General features: G+C 45.7%; 1 long non-coding RNA gene across 1 annotated transcript in view; it reads left to right on the top strand.

The window, feature by feature from the left end:
* Positions 1 to 14,301, top strand: part of LOC135282451 (uncharacterized) — a 146,832-nt gene extending 132,531 nt beyond the window's left edge. Inside the window, exons 5-12 of the long non-coding RNA XR_010348611.1 lie at positions 1,450 to 1,524; positions 1,864 to 1,932; positions 2,742 to 5,048; positions 7,580 to 7,695; positions 8,881 to 8,989; positions 9,121 to 9,277; positions 10,853 to 11,133; positions 14,114 to 14,301. This is a non-coding gene — a long non-coding RNA (uncharacterized LOC135282451). The remainder of the gene's footprint in view (positions 1 to 1,449; positions 1,525 to 1,863; positions 1,933 to 2,741; positions 5,049 to 7,579; positions 7,696 to 8,880; positions 8,990 to 9,120; positions 9,278 to 10,852; positions 11,134 to 14,113) is intronic.
* The last annotated feature ends 246 nt before the right edge of the window (positions 14,302 to 14,547 follow it).

The raw sequence follows: 14,547 nt of genomic DNA, 5'->3' as shown, positions 1-14,547 counted from the left end.
GCCTAAAATATGATCTGCCCCAGCCATGGATACAAAGCCCAACAGTCCTTTGGGTTTTTCTAAGTAAAGGGCCTTACATGGAGAATGAGAAAATTCACAGTTAGATTTGTGTTCTTCTAAGGAATAGAAATCATTAAAAACTGGAGACAGAGAAGTGTAACTAGTGAAAGGGGCTGGGTTACTTCAGAGCCAGGTTAAACCAAAGCTGGCAACAAGGTATTGCTTAGGTTTCCCTATGGACACAGATCCTAGATGAACTGAACCAACACCCTGCCTGAGCTGACAGCCTGGTGTAACACATTGGTGGCCACGAGATAGAAATAAACAGAAGTAGTAGATGACTTTTTCCAAAAAGAGTAAGGAAATACTCAGATAAACAGATGTGTAACCCCAAACACCAAGACATCAACTTCTCTTCTTCACTCTGCTCTCAGTTTGTTTTATGGATGTGGCACAAGTGTCTTTATGAATCTCTTACAAGCCACAGATATTTTTGTCTGTCCAGCACAGTGGTGCAGTAAGAAACAATACAAATGCTATTTGCTGTTCACTAAAGTAAGGTGTGAGGTGAAAAAGCTCAACTACAAGATGAAGCACCCGTGTAGAGGCTACACCACATTCCAAGAGGCTGTCCATGTCCATCTCCCTTGGGTTAGGACTGTGCCATTGCAATTCTTCATGAGATCTTTCTTACACAAGTTACAAACCTTGTAGCATCTCTCATTCCTTTGGTGCAGACTAGCAGCAGATGTTGGGAGAGGATCCAGGCCTGTGTATTACACTTAGAAGAGGCCATATGTATAAATCCCCCTTCTTTCTACAGCTGTAATACACAGTGTGTGCACCTTATTATCAGACAGAGATCCAGAGCACAGCTAGAGTATAACCAGGGTAAAGCAGAGTCTTGGGAGATTTCTCCCTGTTCAGAAAAGCTGAAAGAATTTTGTTTGGAAAGCCAGACTTGAGAGGAAAAGAACAGAGGTGAGGAAGGAGGAACCACTTTAAGTGTAAAAATGTCTGAAGGGAGTAGGGAAGTGCGAGGTTCAAGGCTATGTGAGCAAGTGTCATGTGCAGGGATAAGAGAGCCTGGATTTAGGCTAGAGATGAGCCAACAGGCAAGGAATTTGCTCCAGACAGAGTTCTTCCTAAACCCTGTGTGCTACTACAGCTAACAATCATGTCAATAGGGTTTAAAAGGTGCTTCAGAGGAATTGGGAAGCAAAGACAAATAAGGTGGGCGGCTGAGGGAGGAATGGAAAGTCCAGTGGTTACTGAGTGAGGCTTGAGTGTGATGAGAATCCTGGCTGTGCTCCAGTACAAGATTTCCTATCACATTAATTATATTGCAACAGGCTCCAGGGTTTTCTGTGATTCAGGCCTGGTGTATCAAAAATGTTACACAGACATCAGTGGGGGGATAAGAGATAATCTTGCTGTGTTGTCTCCCAGGTTTCCATGCAGATGCCCTCAAAGAAGAAGCCTGAGATTCCTTGGTGCTGTTCCCTCTGTGCAAGTGGGCAGGAAGTGAGTGATCTACAGGGGACAAGGAATGATGAGTTCTGGATAATGTCATGTTCCTTTCAAAAATTAACTCCATCCCCTTCCCTTTCATTAAAATACATATATTCTTGGATGGCATTTTTGTAACACTGGAAGGTGTTACTTGAAAAGTGTTTCTTGCTTTGAAAATATGGAAATATGGTTACTTAAACCTGCATGAACACACTGGGAATGTAGTGGTACTGTCACTGTTGTGAGCAGAACTCCTGGCAGGTGTCTCATGAAATTGTATCTGTTCAAACCAGGAAAACTGAGGTGAAGACTTTCTCTCTCTCCCCTACAACTCTCTCTTTTCCCCTCCAGCTGGGTGCACTGACTGGCAAATGTCTTTGAGACCATGGAAGGACAGAAAATCAGTGTGGAAGAAGTGAGGTATGGGAAAGAGAAGTCATGGCAGAGGCAATTCCATGCTGAACAGCAGTGAAACAAAAGCAAAAGCCAGACAATATTGACAAACAGAAAAGGAATGGGTGAGGAGCTGCCCCAGCATGGTCTTGGGGTGAAGAAGGAGAGCAAGGAGAACCTGACACTGAGTTTTCCAGTCATGACTGTGCCACAGTTGCCTTCTGTCACCTGGATATGAGGTAGATGAGGTAGAGCATCTCCAAATAATGCCTAAGTCACCTTGCTGGCTTCTGTAGGGGGGAAGATATGGGGTAACAAATATCCTTCCTTGGGAGAAGGTGTCCTGCAGTATGGGGCCAGGATTGCTTTAGATCTGGGATGTGAAGACTGTAAGGCCTGGCTTTTACTGAGACAGATGGGGTAGGAATGAGGTTGGGTTTAAAGTCTCTTTTATCACTAAAGTCTGGAGGTGTAACCTGAGGAGGACAGAAGTCCTGGTCATTGTGACCACACCACTGTCATTCCCTTTTGTGATAGAAGTGAAGACTAAAGCTTTGTGCTGGCCAAGTTTCCTTTTCTTCTAACCAAAAGTAAACAGAATAGAGGACAATTGGGTCCTTTCTGGAGTACCCACCTGCCCTCTCAGCCTGGTGATGCATTGGCTGGAAGACTTGGACCATCCTCTACTTGTGCCTCCTCTCGTGTGGCCAAAGCAGAGTTAAGCTCCTGTCCCTCTCTTCCCCCATAAAAGTGCATTATGGGATTCTCTTTCCTGCCTCTCCCTCCTCTCTCCAGAGCTGTGTGTTTGAAATGATATCTATTTCTCTTTGTGACAGCACACCGTGACTGCTGCCTTGACATTGTGCCGAGCTGACATCCCAACCGGTCTGACACTGATGCCTTTGGGCAGAAATCAGAGCCGGTTTGCTCCATGCTCCGTGCAGCCACGACGCCTGTAGCGCCTCGCAGAGCCCCCAGTGCCCTGCTGGGGAAATGGAGCGAGCACGTGGGCCCCAGATGAACCCCGGCGAGAGCGCAGGCGTCACCCGCGCCCATCCTCCTGCCCATTTCCAGCTCTAAGTGTTCACATTCACATGGGTTTATTTATTTTTATTTCCCCCTCCCTTTTCTCTCCCTTTTTCCCTTGCCTGCAAGAGGGTTGGTTTCCTGTTTCTCTCCCCACTGCAGAGTCCTTGGGGAGCTGGGTTTCTGTGAGCTGGAAAAGGAGCGCACAAGAGTCTGATCAGCCCTTATTAGTGTTGAGAAAGATCTAATGGGTCCTGGCTTCTGGGACCATTACCTGTCATTTACTTTTATTAAGTCAGTGATGAGAAAGTTTAAAATTAAAGGCTTTGTAAATTGGATTCCAGTTCCAAAGGAAAGCACCGACCAGGAAATCAGAGCCTAAGCTTGCAGATGGACCACTGGGAACAGCACCAGTCTGGGGCATTTCTCTTCATCTGCTTTGACAAAGGTCCTGTGCCAGGGTGTGGAGGGGACACAGCCTCAGGGTGTCTAGAAACCTTCAGCTATGTGAACCATGTAATCCCTCCTTTGCCAGGCTACTCAGGTTCAGACCTCCTGTTCAGGAGGAAGGGTGATCTTCTGGCTTAGCCATTACCCAGGCTGGGAGCTCTGTTCTGGCTGAAATTATCCCAGGCAGGTCACATCATCTCCCCATGGTTCATTTCCTGGTTTGTAAGGAGAAGGACCTTGTGCTAGTATTGATTTTGTTTCTTACCTGTTGCCTGGTTTGGGCACTCAGCTCTTTGGGGCTGGTACTCTCCTTGACTCTTGTGCTTACAAGAGAAGCTCCAACTCCTTTGAGTGTTCTAGGCAAAAATAAAGACTTTTCTTAAGTCTGTAGCAAGTAAAAGGGGTGAGCCCCTTAGTTGAGATAAATATCTAATTCTTAGGAATTGTAGCATTGTTGTATTCTCTGTTTTTGAGACTTAATCTTTGAATTAACCACCCAAACACACTTGTGAGTGAAACACCCCAATTGCACTAAAGCAGTGCAGCCAATTATGGTGTGACAAGGAAAGCTCAGGGGCCAACCCCAACCAAGAGCTGCTGTCACTTCTGTTTTCTCAGCTGAATAAAAGTCTCACGGTGACACTGCTCTGATGAGAAGCAGCATGAACTAGTGGTTATAAGTACAGTCTGGGAATCAGAATTCTTGGTTATTGTGTCTCAGTTTGCCTTTGACTGGAGTGACATAGGAGAAGTTACCTAAGGTCAGGATTTTAGGTTGTCTTGTGCCCATTGTTAAATACACAAGTTGTACTTACATGGCTTTGCATGAAGATTGGAGGTCCACAAGATGTTTGAGAGGTACAAAGCTCCACCAAAGCACAGGGCTTAGCCAGTTAGTAGGAATTTGCAGAATTAAGTGTTTGTCTCCTGAAGGGAGAATGAAACAGAGATTCCCTTTAAACTCATGGTTTCTTGGAAAAGTTCACCTCAGGTTCTCCCTGCATGGCTTGGCAGTTTTCATGTCCCAGTGTTTTGCCTGTGTTGTTTATCATTATTGTTGTTCTTAGTGTTGTTATTATTATTATTATTATTATTATTATTATTATTATTATTATTATTATATCATACTATATTTACTTTTAACAGAAGTGACATTTGTGCATATTTGGAAGGGATACCCTCTGCCCATCCCTTCTAGCACCCCTATAGCCAAGCTCCAGGTGTGAGTCCCCACTTTTAGAAAGATTCCCCTGTTTTTAAAGAACCAGGACTGAGAGCAGAGGCTCACTCTGTACAAATCCAAACCTTTCATCTTCTTTGCCCAGAGAGATTCCAAACCACACCACAGGAGGTGAGAAAATATACCCGGAGGAAAGTGTGACAGGGAGGGATGGCTAAGGACAGGCAGGGAAGAGGCACTTGGACAACCCTGAACTCAGAATTCCTGCCAAATGAGGCTAAGCACGTGTTAACTCCAGGTCATTCTTCCTGTCTGTCCACAGGCACAGCAGCACCTTGGCTTCAGCTAATTGCCAGGTTCCCTTGAAGGAGGAGTGATGCTTCTCCCAAGTTTCTCTGCTAGAGATGTGAGGAGCTGATCTCTGAGTTATTCAGTGGTTTCTTACATCATTCCTGCATTCCCAGCCGTGCCACAAGGCTTTCAGAAGGTAATCTGGGGAGATTTTATCAAATGTAAAATGTTCCTAGACATTACTGGAGCCATGATGTAATGATCCAAGGTTTTTGTTCTTTAAATTCCACTGAAAAACCACAGGCCCCAAAAAATTGTTGCAGGGGAACTGATGAGTTTTAAGAAGGAGGCTGAGATCTTGTGCTGGACTGAGCCATTCTTGGGGTGGTGGTGGGAGAAAAGGTTTCTGTAGGTCCTGTGTTGCTGACCCTGTAAGGTCTGGACTGAATCTCTGAGGTGGGCAGCAGCCTCTTCACAACACCCACTCCCTGGTTCCTGCTGCCTGGTGGGAAGTGTTGCCAAAGGAGAAGGCAGCAGGACCAGGCTGCTTTGTACCTCACTGCTCCTGATTTCACAGAATCACAGAATAAGCTCGGTGGGATGTTGGGGGCTTTGTATTTGTTTTAATTGTGGCTGTTCCCATTTTTTGTGAACACAATTCCAGCCCAAAATCTTGTCCAACAAGACCAAACTCATGGTCCCCTCAAGTAGCAGAGCTCTCTTAAGATCATCCATGCTGGGACTGGTGACCTGGTTTACAGGATCTCGGTGCTCTGAAAGGCCTTAACACCCTTTTCAGAGGGACAGTGATTCCTGAGTGACACAAAGTCTCCCTGGCACATTTATATCTGCCAGAGCAGGATGAGACCATCCATGCTTTGATGCTTTGGGTTTCAGTACCTGTTGAAATCCCCTGAACAAATGGGGGCATTAATTACGGGGGCTGGCTTTGATGAATGGTGCACAGGGGACAGCATTTCATTTTGTCTGGGGGCAGTAGGCAGGATGGGGCATTTCAGAGTGTTCAGTGATGCAGGAGAGGTCCTGGGTGTTGCCTGATCAAGGGGAAGTTGCTTCATTTCTCTAGAGTGCTGTAAAGTCAGTGTCAAGTCACTGTGGCATCGGGGTTATGTCACCTGCTGAGGGGGCTGCCCTTTATACATCAGAGTTACTCAGACAAAAGCCAATTCTTCCCTTTATCTAAAAAGCTTTTAGAATTTCTCTAAGAGTTGCAAATAATTTTGTCCTAAATGACTTCTGACTGCCCCGTCCCCAAGCCACTGAGCAGAGCAATATGTTTGGAGCTCAGATGAGACACATGAGATGGAAGAAGGCCATAAGGTGTTCTGAGGGAGAGCCCCAGATCCTACCACCTTATTTTCCATATATCCTTTTGAAACTCCAAAACCAGGACTTCTGGGTGATAGCTTTGTGAGCTGATGGGGTTGGTGGAAAACAAGACCATTAAAAGGGGAAAGGAAAAAGAAGGAAAGTCAAAGACAGTCCCATCAAAACTAAAGATAATGGGAGAAGAATATTCACTCCTTTAAAGCTCCCAAAATGAGAAGGAACAAATGGGAGTGCGTGATGTTCCCTTGTGGTCACGGGGAATCTCAGCAAAGACAGAAGGCGTGATTCCTTTTAAGTGAGTTTGATTTACACTGGAGATATTTACATGATTCACTCATCCATGTTCCAGCTTAGTGATTCACTTCAGGATAAACTGAATCATGCCTTGGGAATTTCTCATTGCTGACTTTAAGGGTTTTCTGAGATACTGGATCAGGTGAAGAGATCTGTGCTGCATCCATCTACCTGGGTCAGAATTAAACAGGAACATTCAGGTTTGTGCACATGGTTAAAAACTTGCATAGGGGGTGAAACTCTGGGTACCTGATACTCAGGTAACCCTAAAAAGAAGGCACGGACTGAAGAGGCAGAAGAAACCTTGTGCAAGTCCTGAGAACATACTGGTTTTTAAACTAAGAATAGAGTTCTTTTTGTAAGAAATTTCAATTTAACTTAATTGATCTTTCCCAATGAAATTGCACAGAAAAGTTTCCTGAATGGCTCTTCCAAAGAGGCTTTGGAGTCAGGACAGGCAGAACATTTCAGGAAATGAGTCTGGAACAAGTAAAGGGAAGTTGTGACCTGAGTGGGTGAACAGATTGCAGAAGGCACTGCCAGGGAATCCAGTGGCCAAAGGCACAAATATGTTGAAAGTACATTTAGGAGTGTAACTGGAGGGTGGCTCCATGGATGGCTGTGCTGGCCACCTGATGGAGGAAGTTATTAAGCAAATTACTGTAACAGAAGAGCAGGGGAAGACCAGGTAGAGCAGGGGAAGGTCAGTCCTGGGAAGATCTCAGTGTCGTCGTGGCTTTTGGTAGAGATCAGTATCGAGGTGCATTGATTTTTGGTCCAGTGGCATCTCTGAAGCTTGTTCTAAGGAGTTTGCCTCTTGAGACAGTTCTGGAAGGTGACATGGGGTTTGTCCAGGCTGTCCTTGACCCCTGTGTTCTCTCACTGTCCTGCAGGGCCTGTCTGGGATGTGGCTGTGCAGTGCTCAGACACCGTTCCTACATCCATGTAGGATTTAGGGGATCCTACCCTTTTCTTGTTTTCCATGGGGAATGCCATGGCCCAAACCAGGCAATCCTCCTTGTGTTAGTACTTCCCAAAAGTACTGAGCAGAGACTAAACTCCAGCACTGTGTTTTCCAAACAGACTGTGAAACCAAGAATGAGAGACAAGCATGAGCCTTCCTCCAGCCCCTTGTGTCATCTGGGCATGCTCGTGCCACGTGTCACTGCAGACAGCTGGGACATCTGGAACGGGTTCATGTGAGTCCATGGGGTTTGGATCCTTGTGCGTGGGAAATCCCTCATCCTCTGCTCATTCCCCTGACAGGCAGCTCCTGCCTCCGCATGACAGCACAGACAGATCCTCTGCAGAGTTAATGGAGGAGGATGTTCTGATGGGGATCCAAAACTGTTCTCACAGTAACATCTTCTGATGTTTAGCCCTCCAGATGGGGCAGGATCTTACATCTAGCACTGACTTAGTATGCATAAACCACTAGAAACCACTTATTTTGTTAATTCAAGGCAAAACCTACTCTCATCCTCTTTGGTTTTACCCATGATTAAATCCATTGATCCAGTTTCTCCCTCACCACACTGGAGTCTTCCCAGCTGAGGATCTGTTTTACGTCTCCTTGCTGAAAGGCACCCAGCCCAGGTGAGCACACACCTGCAATCCAGCCTCGGCAAGGGATTTAAGCACATCCTGTCTGAAACTGGGCCTAAGAGTGGGTGAAACCTGGTGCTGAGGGGGGCACGTGAAGTGAAAAACACATAAGGAATAGGTAGGGCATAAACCTGGAGCCATTGTTTACTACATTTTTATCTGGTTATATGGCAGCTGTCTGACCTCCTCACCTAATTTGCAAATAATCTTGTCAGGACAAATTAGCCCATGCTAAGCCTGTGCTGTTGAGTCTAGATGGTTATCAGGACTTGCACTGATGAATTTTAAGGTAGTTCTGGTGTCTCTGCAGTGTAGTGGAGTCCCTGTGGCAGTGACAGCAGTGTAGAGAGGCTTTTGTATTAACCAGAATGAATATGCACAAACCCTCTTCTAACAGAAACCTGGAATTAATGGTTTTCTGAGCTGGTTTCTTTCAGGCCATTTTCGCTACAGGGATGAGTGTTGAAAATAATGATTTAAACTCCATTTTAAAGTGCAGCTCTGAACACTGTGAATTGCTTAATTCATCTTAATAGAGGTGTTCACTCTGAACCCGAAAAGCTTTTAGTTGAGATTTAGCCTGTGGTTTGATATTACAAATTGCTTGGTGGTAACATTGGTTTAAGGCATTGCTGTCTCCTGGCCTCTTGTTCCTGCTGCTCTGCTGGCACAGCCACTCCTGTGGTTGGGAACCAGGTGGGAGGAGCCATCCAGCTTGGAAAAAGGGGAAAAAAGGTTTCATGTGTTTGGTTTTTTGTTTGTTTGTTTGTTTAAAGCAGGAAAGTTCCTCTGTCTGGTTCAGTGCCTGGTCACAGCGAGTTTTCCTGGCACAAGTGAGTGGAAAGAGCACTTTGGCATGGAGAGGAAATGAGCAGCAGAGGGTGAAAGGTGAGCAGCAATTACTGGTGCTGGGAATGCCCCAGTGTACTTTCATATCAGCCCATGGTCTGCAGCTGAGCTCAACATGTGAAAAATGTTCAAATACCTTTCAAATTGTCAGGTTTAATCTTTGCTTTTAGGTGTCCTGGCAGGCACTTCCCATTTGTGTCCTTATCTCCCAGCCTGCAGCCGTCTTCAAAGGCTTCCCAGCTCCTGTGTCCTGCAAGTTCAAAACCCTGCAGCCCACTGGGACTGGAGAAGTGTGAAGGAGCACAAGGATTGGAGTTGAATGACAGTGTAAGTATCAGCTGTCACTGCAAGGAATGTTTCCTTCATTTCAAGAAGGAGTTCATTGAGAAAGAACCTGTTTTAGTAGAAGTGAAAGCTGCGTTTCCACGGTGACTTTCTCAAATTTAGAAGATCTTGTCCTTTAAATCCAGTTTGCCATGGGACATAAAGTTCATTTGCTATAGACCACATCAAACCAGCTGAGCCCAGAGAAGAATATGGTGAGGTGCCTGGGAAAAAAAAATGTCTGTAGAAAACAGACTTTTGTGGCACTAAAAAGTGGGAAATTTTTCTTACTAGAAATTTGTCACCCCACTCCCAGAAATGGAGTTGCCTGATAAATAAGTTCTCTGTAAAGACTGAAAAAAACAAGCTAATCCAGAACAGTGGAATACCCAAATGATTTGGTTAAAGAAATATTTATTTTGTTTAATAAATTATTACAGTTTTGATAAAATTTCCTTTGAAGATTTGAGTTGTACTTGACAGGAGAAAATTGGAATCTCCAAAGCCTGTGAAAAAATGTGTGTCTGCCTTCAATCCGCATCCACAGAGCAAAATTCAAATAGTTCCCATACAAGTGGGAAGGTCATCTTAGCAGAGTTTCTTTGGTTATAAATAGTAATATATATATATAATAGTGAAAATAGTAATATATATATATTATAGTGAGACAGCTGGAAATCTCAGATCTCTGCCTTGATTAACATATCTCATTAGTGGGACTGCTGGGCCCTGAAGTGTGGAGTTTGCTCCGGAGCTCAGTGGGAAACTTGTGCTGGCAGTGGGAACCCCAATTCCCTCTCCATCCCTTCCCTGCAATGCCCAATGCTGTGAGAAAAAACAGGAGATGGAGAGAGGAATCTCAGATTTCTTCCCAGTGACACAGACAGAGGCAGCTCAGGGGAATCCTGCCCAGCAGAGGTTAATGTGACCCACATATAATTGTGTGAAAAGATGCCACTCTGCGCCTTTGTCAAAGAGGCTTCTCGTTACAGCCCCAGCTCCCCGTCCCCAGCCCCTTCAGCAAAGCACAGTTTTCTTGCATTAAATCACCACTGCCCTCTTGCCAGCTGCTTAGAGTTTGCACATTATACAGAGGAGATATCTAATATATATTTATATATTTTTAAAATGTGACAGATTGTCTTGTAACATATGTGGTACTGCCTTGAAATGAGCTCCGTGCATGTGATGGCCGAGCCAGCGGCCCCTGTCTCTGTCTCTGTGTGTGTGTGTGTGGTTTGTGTTTTATTCCTTCTGCTGGAAATCTGAGAGCCTGGGACACTGGAGCTTTTCATGTTGCTTTTTCTCTGAAATATTCATGATGAGTTGACGACCTTGATTCTTTGATACCTGCCATTTATTTCTGTGCCACTGCTGATAACTGCTGCTAAGTACATGTGTCGGTGCCATGGTTGAGTGAGTGGGATGATAAGGAGAGGGAGGGCATCTCTGGGATTCATGTGCTGGAATAAGATTACTTTAGAAACTCTGGGGGCATTTTAGGAGCCTGCCATACCATCTTATTCTCCCCACTTTGGTTTTTCTGATTAAAGCCTGTTTTCTTTGCTTTTCCTCCAGCCTTTCCTTCTGACTTGGAAATCTGCTAGGTTGCTGCTGTTTTTCTCAGAGATGATCCTTGGCTCACTATCAAGTGAATTGCTAATGAATTAGTTACACTTACATTTTTAAAAAAGAGATGTGAGTCTGGGGACACCCGAGGAATTCTTCCTCAGCCAGAAAGAGATCCTCATTGAAATGGACTCCAGGAAGTTGAATTAGATGATCAGGGCATTTTGGTGCCCTTGAAGACAAGGAAAGATGAGGGTAGAGAGAGGAAGATAAGAAGAGTAAGCAAGCAGGTAAGCACCAGTATCACCTTGTAAGTGTGACATTTAAGCAAGCAAATCTCGTTGATGTTTGTGAAACCAATCTTTGGAAGGATTCTAACCTGCCAGTTACAAGGTTTTGAGGGTGGGGGTTAAATCAGTGACAGAAAGGGTTACAGAATTAAAGTATTAATAACAAGAATTGTTTAAAATAATTAAATTATGGGGAAAGAGTACCTGAGTGAAAAATAAGTCCAGCCTGAACCACCTTCACTGACATTGCTGGGTCAAGGGGCCAGTGTGGTTCCTTTTGACTGCACATTATTCTGTGGTCTTTCAGAGACATAACTGGTGTCAGGGCCTGGATTCATCCTGTTGGTTCAGTTGTTCAGCTGAAATATGGGACTGGGAGACCCTGGGCTGGCTGACCTGCTGCAGGTTCTGCAGTGGTGATCTGGGCAGTGAAGGCTGGTGCTTTCACTCTCATTCAAGCTGGGCTGTGGATGGAAATTGGAGGGTTCAGATGGAGGCAGCTGGTCCCCGTCTGTTGGGTGCTGAAGATGGGACTCTGATGGGGAGATGCATTGACAGAGTTTTCCTTCACCTAAACTGTGAAGTGAGGGAAGCCAGAGCAAGGAAGACAGTGGAGAAAAACCTTTGCCATGGACTCTCTTCTCACCATATTTCATACAGAAAATTGTAGCTCTGTCTCTTTTCTGGGCTATCACTTTCCCCTCTCAGAAGTCACAGCACATGGCTCTACTGCAGTGTACATTCTCCTAAAGATCACTTCCCTTCCCTGTGAGAAAATGTGGGAAAAAGAAAGAGGACACAAGCATGAAAGTAAAGTTAGCAAGGCCTAAGGGGCTTCTGCGTGTGCTTGTTGAACTGCAGCATCCTGGAGAGGCAGGAGATAAGGTGGCTCAGGGAATGCAGCCCAGGCATTTATTTAAGATTGATATCAAACTTTGGAATTGTGAGTGGGAGGATTTTTGAGGAAGGAACAGGATGTTGCCAGGAGGGAGGGAGGCTGGCTGGAATGATTTATTGTGAGGGTCAGTGGCAGGAAGTCACTGGAGATATGTGATGGTCTGAAACGCAGGCCAAGGAACCCGCGTGCGGACACCATTTTATACTCAGAGATTCTGGCTCCTCAAAACAGGGCCAGCAAAGTGACTGGGTGGTCTAATTTAGGGTCATCCTTGGTGGTCCTGCATGCATGTGTTTTGGTCAGCTTCCTTGTCTGTGTGTGTCTCTGTGCACAGTGACCCGTCCTGCTCTGGGGTCTGTTACAGAGGCTTCTACCACTTCAAAACATTTCACTGTACTAGCAAGAGAGATTTCAGGCCTTTTTTAAGGCAAGCAGTCATTTGGTGCTTACACAGATAATGAAGTAGTGATGTTTATTATTAGGCGTCCCTCCTCCCCATAGGAAAATTCCCTGTGACCAAAGAAATGAAGAGACTGGCAAAAGCAGATGAGCTGTGTTTGGGAATGACCTCAGGGGCCATAAACAGCTGGATGGAAAGCTTTAGCTGTTTGTCAGTCTGGAATCTGCAGCTCCATGGTATTGTACCAGGCCAGTTATCTTGAGCAGGATCCTGCAGGCAGCTGTGCTTTTTGATACTGATGGCTATGAATAAATTATTGATCATTAAGCACAGCCACCTTCTGTCCAGCCTACTTCTGAGTGCCACCTCTGCCTATTGTGCTGTCCTGTCTTCTGACCCAGTCAGACCTGGAGTCCTCTTGTGACAGGAGCAGTTGTTCTCCCTGAGAAGAGAGATGCTGTCACAGGGAACCCTCAAGTGGAACAGGAGTGTGGAAGGATTTTGGCTCCCTGGGAAATGCAGTGTGGTGGAGAAGGCAGCAGTGCTTTGGAGTGAATGGGAGGGTGCCCTTTGACTTCAGGTGACCTTAAATGACTTGTCAGAGCTGGCACAGAAAAGTTAGAGCTCAGGGACAGGACTAAGTTCATCTCTCCTTTGTAGGGGTGAACATCCAGACAGCTCTCCCCTGTCCCTGTTCAGCCTCTCATTATTGCAGGCTGGGCTGTGTTGTGGTTTCCCTCAGTGCATTCCTCCCCTGCTGCTCTGCCTTTGTTCCTTTCTGCAGCTCTTGGGTCCCGCTGATAATGGCTCTGATTAGATCGACACGAGGGGGTGACATCTGAGCTTTTCATGCTGTCCTTTTATCTAATGTCCCCCAGCTCGTGGTCCTGTTGTCCCTGCACAGCTCGGTCTGTGGTGATGTTCACTCTCCTGCTTACACTCAGTGAATGATTTATCATCTGTTATCAGTAGGACTCTGTACAGTGTCCAGGGACAATGTTTTCTTCCATCTGGTTCCAAGCTGGTGGAACACTCTTCCATATGGTTTTCACATGTGGTTCTCCTACTACCTCCTTTCTGCTTTTTCCCCTCTGGATTCATCGTTATGCAGTTTGTCTAACAAGTACACTTCGTTTCACTTTATAAATTAACCACATACATTAATTAAAACTTCAGCAATTGTGGATACTTCTTAAATGACAGAGAAAACCTTCACAGCTGGGTGAATCTATCTTCTGGGAGAAATAGTCAGTCCCATGACATAGTGGGAATTAATTGCTGCAGCATTTCACACCACTCTTCAGGCACACATCAGCCTGGGGCTTGTTCTGGAGTTAGAATGTGTGGGGAAGTCTTTGGTTCAGTTCTGTATTATGAAGGTGCTGGTTGCAGTTACAGGTTCATGGCGTGGGCAGGACAAGGACCATAAAAACGTCTTTTTATGTCAATTTTCTTGAGCCACTGACAGTGATTCCCTGTGACTTGATATTGGGCATTCCAAGAGCCAAGCAGCTCTGTCTCACCAGCCCTCTGGGTGATCCAATGTCCTCCATCAGGATCCCTTGCTGTTGCATTTGTTGGTCTTTGCAGATAATTTTTGCTGTGGTCTTTGTTGATTTTGTGTTGTTAGACCTGGTAACACACTTTTATCTTATCTGCCTTTTTCTCTTCTTTGCTCTCAGTGTTGTTTGCCATTCCAGGATAAATACGGAGCCGCCTGCCCCTGGGGGCCATGCACTGTGTTCCTCCCCCCAGAGTGTGCAAATATTTGCAGCAGAGCAGCCTCTGAGCCCTGAGACGTGAGCAGCGACACGAGGAGGTGCAGCCCAGGGCAGGGGCAAGGCCAGAGGGTGTGAAAGCAGCACAAGCCCCCGGGGTAAGTGGCCTGCAGAGTTTAGGAAGCTCCTGCCTGGTCTCCAGAGCAACAGGGAAACGGGGACTTGACTTCAGGGTGTGCTCCCACTGCTGGGATGTGCTCGTGTCATTCAGGAGCTGCTTCTGGAGAAAATCTTGCTTCTGAAGTGACTGACACCTTACAGCTGGCAGAGTTACCTGGATTATCACCTCTCCTTTATGCCCTATTCAGAAGCAGAGGATCTCGAGTAGTCTGAGGTGT

This window comes from Passer domesticus, chromosome 17 (genome assembly GCF_036417665.1).
Source record: "Passer domesticus isolate bPasDom1 chromosome 17, bPasDom1.hap1, whole genome shotgun sequence".
NCBI classification, from domain to species: domain Eukaryota; kingdom Metazoa; phylum Chordata; class Aves; order Passeriformes; family Passeridae; genus Passer; species Passer domesticus.
The sequence above is the reverse complement of the archived record's forward strand: the minus strand, read 5'-3'. Positions and strand labels throughout refer to the sequence as shown.